The 11,078-nt window shown below is 31.4% G+C and overlaps 1 non-coding gene across 1 annotated transcript; it reads left to right on the forward strand.

Annotated features, from left to right (window-relative positions):
• The first annotated feature begins 10,736 nt into the window (after positions 1–10,736).
• On the forward strand, positions 10,737–10,869 carry LOC126033321 (small nucleolar RNA SNORA51). Its single transcript, XR_007504428.1, has one exon. It is a non-coding gene; the product is annotated as a small nucleolar RNA SNORA51 (small nucleolar RNA).
• The last annotated feature ends 209 nt before the right edge of the window (positions 10,870–11,078 follow it).

Raw genomic sequence — 11,078 nt, forward strand, 5'->3', positions numbered from 1 at the left:
CCCCGACTTTGCCTCCTGTGGCCCCCAGGTAAATTGAGTTTGAGACCCCTGCTTTAGTGCACAGGCTAAAATTTAGATAATGTTGCATAGTTGTTCTAAAAGATTGACTTATGATATGAGATCAAGCATAAAATTCTGGCTGTGCCACAATTTAGGCACATGGTTGTAGTTTTATTATTGTTGAGTTTGTTATTTGTTGTCGTTCACATACATGACGTTCAGGATTTACTCTGTCTCTGTACTCAGGGATTGTTCCTGTAGATGCTTAGGGTTGAGGGATTATAGAATATTGATGATCAAATCTCTGTCATTCACACACAAGGCAAATGCCCTTTCCAATGTATTATTGCTCAGAAGCTTAGGAGTATAGTTATAGTAAAAAAATATTAACTAGGGGCCAGAATGGTGGCGCAAGCAGTAAGGTGTTTGCAATGCCCACACTGGCCTAGGACGAATCGCGGTTTGATCCCCCAGCATCCCATATGGTTCCCCCCAGCCAGGAACGATTTCTGAGTGCATAGCCAGGAGTAAACCCTGAGCATCACTGGTGTGGTCCTCCCCCACAAAAATTAGCTAACTTTCTTTAATTACATTTTATTTTATTATAATTGTATATATCAGTATATTCAATGTTCTTAACACGTTACCTGAAAATATATTGTATATATACTCAACTATATATATATATATATATATATATATAGTTTTGGATTTGTGTACAGAAATTATTCCTAGCAGGCCCAAGGTACTTTACACTTTACACTCTGTACTATATCTCCAGTCCCTATGTAATAAAAAAAATCACATGTTCTTACTCTGCAAGATAATATTAAATTTTCCTTTGAAATGACACACGAGTCTTTTTATTAAGTTTTTGAATCAATAAAAACAAATTTAGTGGTAAGTTTTCTGAAAAGAAAATGACACAGACATAAAGATGCTTACCTAGATGACCACATAAGCATAATAATTTCAAGATCCTCACTTGAAACAATAGCAATGATAATAGAACAACTCAAATCAGTTTCATAAAAATAAATTTAGTTTTTTCCTTTTAGATTGTATAAACAAATTATTAATATAGCAATTATTATGCTGCAAGTTCTTGTTTAACTATTTAACTCACAACTTATTAGTTTTCTTATTTTACCCTGCATTAAAAATTTGGTTGTTGGGGATGGAGCGATAGCACAGTGGTAGGGTATTTGTCTTGCATGCAGCAAACTGGGACAGATCCAGGTTCAATCCCCAGCATCCCATTTGGTCCCCCCAAACCTGCCAGGGCGACTTCTGAGAGCCAAACTAGAAATAACCCCTGAACATTGCCAGGTGTGCCCCCCAAATTTTTTTTTGGTTGAAACTAGACTCAAAACTAAGTAGAATCAAGAGAGCTCCTTTACTAGGGGAAGCAGTAAAATCAGGAGAAGACATAAGGAGGGGGCAGAAAAACAGCAATGGAAGGAGGAGAGAAAGTGTTTCTGGGAGATTGAGGATTAACAAAAGAATAAATAATTGAATAGTGAATAGAGATGAGAAAAAAGATCTAAACATTTGAGTCTAATGAATCTTATGTGAAATATAAATGGTGATACTACATCATTGATTTATATTAAAAAACACGTTTTTAATTACCCATATTTACACTTTTATAAAATTGTGATTTTAAAAGTTCAACAAAACAAAACAAAATGGACTTCAGAAAGAATCTTCTAAGTGAATCTGATTTATTCATGATTTTCCTAGTTTCAAGTTATCCCACTTGGCAAGCAGATAATAACAAAGTAGTAAAGAACAAACTTTGGTGAATATGTTCTGTCTGCATGATTAGTCAAGCACCCGGTAATTTGAAGTAAAAGTCTATTAATAGTAAATTTAAAATAATGTAAGGGATGAGTGGAATGTTTTATCAACTGTTGTTACTGACTGAATCTGAATAAACCACTATACTATTTTTATACAAAATTTTTAACCCGGCGATTGTCTCTTAGAGAACAAACTTGATTCAATTTGAAAAATATTTCTCAACAAAACCTTCTTCAGTGACGAATCATTGAGGGCTATAGTGAATGAATATAAAATTTCTAAATGTGTATATTAAGAAAAAATATTGCCGGAGGCAGTTCTCAACGAAATTGCATCTGGGTGCAGTAAAGAGAATCCTAAGAGGAAAAGGTTCATTCAATGAGTGAGCTCTTTGGGGGGCCTATTATTTGATTAAGTGAGCTATTTATTTAAGATAGAATGTGCCCTAGGACTAGTTTAATCCAACTTCGATGGTTATTTTAATGGGTGTAAGGATTGCTTCTACAAAATATATCTTTTGTGATCATTGCAAATTTATCACACCAGATATAGTATCTTACTGTAAATCAGACTCAGTTTTCTTAAATTGAAAAGACATGTGTAAAAAAGATTAGGACTATAAAAAATCTAATATAGTTCTAGGTATTTTTCTTTTTGTCTTTCCTTCCAGATGATTATATAATTTAACTTATTGAAGAATAAAATAGGCCTGCTGAAAAGGTTACTTCACCAATAGGGAGAGAATAAATAAAATCAAGCATCTCTCTTTTTTTGTGGGGGGGTTGGGGGCACACCTGGTGATGCTCCTGGCTATGGGAACAGAAATAGCTCCTGGCTTTGAGAACCATATGGGACACCCAGGGATCAAATTGTGGTCTATTCTAGGTTAGCATGTGCATGGCAGAAGCCCTAACCTTGCGCCACCGCTCAGGCCCCAAGCATATCTTTTATACATAAAATTTTTTAATAAATAATTTGTTCTTGGCTTAAAATATGAAGAAAATCATGGATTAATGTACACATTTTTGAACCAATTATAAACAATGGTTTCTAGAAATTTATAATAATAACTAATTTCATATCTCATTTGCCAAATTTTATTTATGATTAAGTAATTCCTATGTTTATCTGCAAAGTCACATTATTTCTATTTATACATTTTAATTATCTTGAATTAGTTCATCTTGAAAAAATTGTCATATTTTCCTAAATTTATAAGTTGATTATTTCACATATTTTATATTTTTTGCTTCTTAGAATTTTCTAGAATTATTTTTTATTGAGTACTCTTATAATGAGTGTTTTCAAATATCAATTATTTTTAATATCTCTGTCATACATGTATCAACACTTGTTGATTTTTTTGCTTTATTTTGAAATCTTTTGATTTTTGGCATGCTAATTACTTGCTAGCAAAGCACTTGCTAGCAAGCACTGTGAATGTACTATTTTATAAATATATATATATGTATATATATATTATTCCCTAAATAGTTATAAGTATATAACTGTGTCTCCATCTTTTTTTATCAGTCCAGGCATCCATCTAAACTAAAGGCTAATTCCATTTTCCTTCTCTCCTGGTTAACATACAGCTTTTTGTTCATTACCTGGACTTCTGACATCTCTGTGATTAACCAATGGCTATCTAGGAAATTATTGGAAATATATATATATACATATATATATATACATATATATGTACCAGCAATGAATAATTAATAATGGAAACTTATAAACTTCCTTTTCGTCATTATCAATTATTTTAAAGCAAATGCAGACAGATTACCAACAGATTCAGCATGACTGAGTCTTAAGTCTGAACACCTAAATAACTCAAGAATACACAGTTTTCTTCTTTGCTCATTTTCTCTTTTAATTTCTTAACTCCTATCTCTGAAATACCTATAAAATAATCCTTTATATCAGACTCTGGTAGTTCCAGGCCAATACAAGTATGTATTTTACAGGAGAAACATTATGAAATGATTAAATGTTATCTAAATAAATTATATATAATTATATAAATGTAATGAATATTACATATAAATTCTGCCTCTATGGATCTCTGTGGTTATTTATGCCAAAATATATGAAAATAAATACTAGGAATGTAAACATTCCTACAACAATTGATATTTAATAGCACAATTGACTTTTAGGTAAAATGAAAGATATTACAGACTAAAAGGTAATATGATCATTAGTACTTGCCTTATAAAACATTAATCCTGTTTCCAGCTTGAGTACTATGTCATCCTCCACGCAACTCTAGGAGTGGCCTGAGTGCAGATCTAGAAGGAACCCAAAGTACTATAAGACAAATAAAGAAAAGAAAGAAAGAAAAAAGAAGAAAAAGAAAGCAAAAAGAAAAAGAAAGAAAGCCACCTCATGCCACTGAGATTGGCACACATCACAGAAAAGGAAAACAAGCAATGCTGGTGGGGATGTGGAGAGAAAGGAACTCTTTTTCACTGCTGGTGGGAATGCCGTCTAGTACAGCCTCTATGGAAAGCGATATGGAGATTCCTTCACAAACTGGAAATTGATTCAGCTATACCACTCCTAGGAATATACCCGAGGAACACAAAAATACAATACAAAAATCCCTTCCTTACACCTATATTCATTGCAGCGCTATTTACAATAGCCAGACTCTGGAAACAGCCAAGATACCCTTCAACAGATGAGTGGCTAAAGAAACTGTGGTACATAGACACAATGAAATACTATGCAGCCATCAGGAGAGATGAAGTCATGAAATTTTCCTATACATGGATGTACATGGAATCTATTGTGCTGAGTGAAGTAAGTCAGAGGGAGAGAAAAAGATGCAGAATGGTTTCACTCATCCATGGGCTTTAAGAAAAATGAAAGACATTTTTAACAGTATCTCAGAGACAAGAGAGATGAGGGCTGGTAGGTGCAGCTCATGACATGAAGCTCATCACACAGAGTGATGAGTGCAGTTGGAGAAATGACTACACTGAAAACTATCATAACAATGTGAATGAATGAGGGAAGTAGAAAGCCTGTCTCGAGTACAGGTGTGGGGGGGTGGGGAGGAGGGAGATCTGGGAAACTGGTGGTGGGAATGTTGTACTGGTGAAGGGGGGGTGTTCTTTACATGACTGTAATCATACAACTATAATCATATTTGTAATCACGGTGTTTAAATAATAATTATAAAAAAGAAAGAAAAAAGAAAAAGAAAAAAGAAGAAAGAAAGAAAGAAAAAAGGAAAAAAGAATAAAATAAAGATTAAATTATGAAAAAGGAGAAAGAGAAGAGAAAGAAGAAAAGAAAAAAGAAAAAAGAAAGGGAAAGAAAGGAAGAAAAAATGAAAAATTAAACATTTAATTATGACAAGCAGAGCAAAACATTTCTGCTTAAATTCACATTGAAGAAAACATTATGAAATTTTTTAAATAAATTTTATATAGCAACCAAGAACAAACCATTATATAAAGGGTTTTTTAATAAAATAAACAAATGCTTAAATATAACAAATATTTTATTATAAAATTAATTGTAACCTATCAAAATCCACATTTTAAACACGTTTTCCAGAACACTGTATGATATTCCAGGTATATACTGAAATTTACAATGATACTGATAGGTTAAAAATGTGTAAAATATTTAACTTTTTAAAAATATCCCAAACATAGTTGAGGTGATATTTATTTCACAAACATATTGTTAAATGAACTAAATATTTCAATCATTTTCATTTGAGAAACTGTCAAAGCTTTAACTTATTTTCTGAGAATAGAATGAATGAAAATTTTCATTAGTAACATCCTTTGCTTGAGACACAAAGCTACTTTTTAAAGTTATAATCATAGAAGGCAAATAAAATTTCTAAGATATTTTTCCCACAATTGTCTCTTCAAAAAGGCTTTATTACAGAAAAAAAATACTAAGGAAATGGCTTGTCAAAGCTTTATTGGTGAAACAATACCCAATTTTGAGTTATTGTCTTGGTATGTGAATTTAGACTGTTACTTTGCCAAAGTACAAAATCATTTTCTAATCTACTATATAGGACAAAAATATAGTTTCTCTTTCCTTTTATCACTTAAAATAAGTTTTAAAAATAAGTTTCTAGGACATTAGAAATAATAGAAGGGGTAGATTTATTTCACTGTTATTGTAAAAGAACATATTGAATAGTATAACATATTTTTGTGTGGAAAAAAGAGAATAATAATTTCAGAAACTTTAAAAAAAACAGAAGGAAAGCTATGATATCTTGTAGTATTTATTTCTCTTACAGATCACTTAATATCCTTTTTGTACTATAAATCAAAATTATTTATATGAGCTATAATATATAACAAATATGGGTCTCAAGTTTTAATTCTCTCTTTACTCTCATTTTCTTTTTTGGTTTTTGAGTTACTCCATGGTCTGTGCTTAAGAATCTCTCCTGATGGGCTCAGGGGACTATATAGAATGCTGGGGATTGGAACCAGGTCAGCCACATGGAAGGCAAGTACCCTACTGTTTGTGCTGTAGCTCTGGCACCTCTCATGTTTTTATATGTCATCAAATCCTCTTAAATACAAAATTCATTGTATATGGTGAAGAGGATAATGCAATAGTTGCTTATATTTTTCTATTATTTATGAATATTATCTGACTTTACCTTTTGTTTACATTGAGGAATGGCTTATTTTATATTTTAAGAAATTATATAGTGTTAAAACCTATGATGTTTATACACAAAATTAAAAATAGTAAATTACCTAATACCTAAAGGAAAAGTGAAGTTGTATAACAAAAAATAAAGTTTTATCACACACAGTGAACAATTTCAAAAATTGAACACACTCACTAAGTAACTATGAGAATTGATAACTAGGTATTTAGACAGAAGAAATAATGCAAAAGATATGTAAAACTAAGAGTATACAAATATTTCTAGTATCTTTATTCTGTAGTTTCTTAAGTCAATAAGGCATTTAGCAGTTAAATTTTATACATACTGATATATATTATTATAATAACTGTATTATTAAAATAGTATATCAACGATTATATAATCAAAAATTTAATTTTTAAATTAAATTTATATTAAGTTAGGTAGAACGTCAATACAACTGAAAGTAATTTTCGACATTCAACGCAGATAAATCTCAAAAATCATTCTGAGGAAAGAAACCAAGCTAAAAATGTACATACAACATACAAGATTTATGTAAAATTTGAATAAATACAGTTTAGTTTAGAATGAACTAAAGCAAATTAGCTAACATTTATGTACTAATCTGAAAGAGAGTATGCAGTAAGAAAGGAACACAAGAAATCCTTTAAATGATCAAAATATTTACTGTCTAGATTATGGCAATGATTTCATAAGTAAAGATATATTTTACAATTCTGCAAATCAAACTACTTAGATTCTGGCTGAATTTCAATTATTTCTCAAAATGTCATTAAAACAGCTAATAGCGTAATAACTATGGTTCTGAATTTTAGAGTGATTTTCAGTTCAGTGAACAATGAAAGAGAAATATTTTCCTTATAATATATCAGGGTCATTTTTTTAGACTTAATTTAAAATATATCATACCTATACCCTACATTATATTAGTGATTTTTCATATAAATTTCAACAAGTGCCTTTGAGTAGTTCATTTATATTAGCCCATAAACTTGTCTATTGCTTACATATGTATTAGTATGTCTATAATCTTTAAATGTCTACTTTATATTACTATAAAGTTCATTACATAATTATGCATCATATAATTATAAAGTAGCATAATAAGCAAAAATACTTGAAAAATGCAAAAACATTTTGGGGAACTAAATATACTACTCTTCAGAGCACAAAGTTATGGAGAAAATATGTACAAAAATCATTCTACATCTCAGGAGTTAATTATTTTATTTTATTTAAATTTAATTTTATTTTTAAAAAATATTTAAGCACTATGATTACAAACATGTGTGTAGTTGGGTTTCAGTCATGAAAAGAACATCCCCCTTCAAGTATTTTTTATTTTGAGGACACATAGTTGTAGATGCATAGATAACTAGGTGCTTAGACTCCATTTCTTTTGTCAGTTTTTGAGTCACACCAGATGATACCAGGGGCTACTCCTGCTATGCGCTCAGTAATTGCTCCTGGCTTGGGGGATCATAACGGATGCAGGAGGTCAGTCCTAGGTCAGCGGTCGCATGCAAGGCAAATGCCCTACCTTCATGCCACCGTTCCTGCGCTAGATTCCATTCTTAAGGATGAGGTACACCCTTTATTGCTTCTGTCACTTGTTATTCTGTGGAACTAACTTACCCTAAAAGCCCATGTATGCACTGACAAAGATAAATTTCTCTCTGTTGGAAGAATACAGATTCCATGCCTCAAATTGTTTTTCAACCATGGTCTTTATTCAACCATATTTCCTTTCTGTGGCCTCCCTGTCCTAAAGGCCCTTACCCTCCAACTATAGCTGAACATTTACACATTTTCAGATTATCTGAAGCTCCACAGGGACTTTATTGCTCCCAGTTAAGAAATATTATGTTATAAATAAATATGATTGGACCATAAGATGTCGTATGTAATAATTCTCAAAATGTCTATGCTTTCTTTGTTATATGTGTATATATACCATAACAATGTTAGTGGGCTGCTTTAGAGGAGGCTAATGAGAGCACTAGTATAAGATCTTGTTGGTAAAACTTATAGAGTTCTACATATAAAATTCACTAAGTTCTATAACTTTAGATAAACAGTTAGATATGATTTCAATGGAGATCCTCACTGTCTCTTAGTTCATATCATAAAAATATTTCAAAATTAGAAATATTTTGATTGACCTAGAAAGTAATAACCAGAAATATCATTTTAATAGTATTTAAAGTTATATGCAAGTGAATTTTTTGTTTAGCAAAATAGATCATTGATAGTAAAATTTAATGAAAACATTATATCAAAGTAGTGGTTATGGATATTAAATATACTTTAATTTTAAAATTTTCTTTTATTTTTAATTAATAAAAATTTTAATTAAATTATAAGAAAAAATTGTCATGTTTATTATGTTTATCATAGCAAGATAAACAAAGTGTCATGATTGGGTATCCATACCATTGATTTTCCGTACAATGTTCCAACACCTATCCCTTTGGCAATACACATTTCTTGCCAGCCATGATCCCAGTTTCTTTCCCACATGCACCCTATCCACATCTGCTTTCCCTTCCTTTCTTTTCTTTTAGTCACTCTGGTTTGCAATATTGTTATTGAAGTGGTGTCATGCATTTCACTTTACCTCCTTTATCATCCAGTTCTTGTCTAGAGTGATTATTTCCAACTATCATCGTCATAGTGATCCCTTCTCTTCCCCAATTAACATGTTTAATTAAACTAATATATAATTAGTAACAACATGATGGATATTTTAAAATTATTAAATAATAATTTATTTATTAATAAATAAATTAAGATGTAATATAAATAATGACACACATATAAACTGTTACTTTCTAAAATTAAACATGATACACACATGATTCAGTAATACTGTTTCTGATTATTTATAACCTTTTTCAAATAATTAACACACTATTATATTACTGTGGTCGTGTTAAAAACTGTTGCAGGCAGCCTTACTGCAATAATAAAAAGAAAGAAAACAAAAATATTTTATGTGCACAATTGAATATGACCCCGGAATGAAAAAGAATTTTGCTACTCATGAGCACATGAATGACTTCCATGGGCATATTATTGAGCAAAGTAAGTCATGCATAAAATGTACATGATGAATCATTCATTTCCATAAAGTTCAAAAGCAAAGGGAACTAAGCTGCAGTGTCAGAAGTTGAGAGTAACATGATCTGTGAAATCAGTAGGGAAATCATAGAAGTCACTGGGTTAGGAAATGCTATACTTTGATCTGAATGATAGTGACATAGGTTCATTCAGGCATATGTAAACATGCATCCACACTGAAGACTAGGTTACTTTCACCACATACGAGTCGTATTGTTTCCTTTCATTTTTTTGGTTGTTGCTGTTGTTTTGGGGTCATACCCAGTTATATTAAGGGACTATTCCCAACTCTGTGGGATGTTCTACAGTAACAGAGCTCAGGGGACCATATAGAGCAAGTGTTGGTGATCAGACTGCAACCTCTTCCATGCTAAGCAAGTGTCTATTGACCTCATTGTCCAAACCTCACTGTTTAAAATTTTAGCTAAATTAATGGGGCTAGAACAGTGACACAAGTGGTAAGGCATCTGCCTTGTGCGCGTTAGCCTAGGACGGACCATGGTTGGATCCCCAGGCGTCCCATATGATCCTCCAAGCCAGGAGCAATTTCTCAGTGCATAACCAGGAGTAACCCCTCAGTGTCACCAGGTGTGGCCCAAAAACCAAAACAAAATTTTTATTTAAATTAAAGAAAATAAAAAGAAAATTATGGTAACAATAAGGGAAAAAAGAAAATGAGAGATAGAAGTATATAGCTGACCAATTTGAAGGAAATATGATTCCCCCAAATATCTCATTTTGTGAAATGTTAAATTAAGACTCAGAGGAGTTTAAGTGACTTATTTAGAAATTGTAGATTAAGGGAAGAATTCAGAATTTAATCCCTGTGTCCCAGTTCTCTTATAGGGTATTTTTATAGAATCCTCCAATTACTTTTTGTAAAATATTATTTTATTCAGAGTAAGCCAATTCACCAAGTAAAATACGAATTCACAATAGAACAGGAATTCACCAAAAACAGCTTTTGTTTGTCTGTTTGCTTAAGTAATGTTCAGAAAGAGGATGATAGTGAATGTCAAAAGTTGTGTCAAAAGTTGGTCATGGGAATGTTGCACTGGTGAATATATATATTATATATAGTTATATATAATATATATATTAAAATCAAAAATAAAAATAAAAAAAGAAAGAAAAGAAAAGATAAGGCCTCCTAATTCTTACCACAGGCTGTATTCTTTACACTGACTGTATAGAAAGAGGAGGTACAGTAAATGCACCCCATATACACCTCAATACAGGCCCTGTGTCTGGTCTGTATTGTGAACTGGGGGACAAAAGAAAGTTGTGTCTTACAACACTGAACAAAAATTGCAAAAAACAAACAAACAAACAAAAAACAAAAAAAACCCAATGATTCTGTATTGCAGCCTAAAGCTCTCTATCTGAAAGTATACTGACCACTGAAAATTTGCACACATATTGAAGAAAATATACATTTTAAGAAGAAAAATATATGGAAACCTTAAAATATACCCCCTGAAAAAAA

This window comes from Suncus etruscus, chromosome 16, assembly GCF_024139225.1.
Source record: "Suncus etruscus isolate mSunEtr1 chromosome 16, mSunEtr1.pri.cur, whole genome shotgun sequence".
Taxonomy (NCBI): Eukaryota; Metazoa; Chordata; class Mammalia; order Eulipotyphla; family Soricidae; genus Suncus; species Suncus etruscus.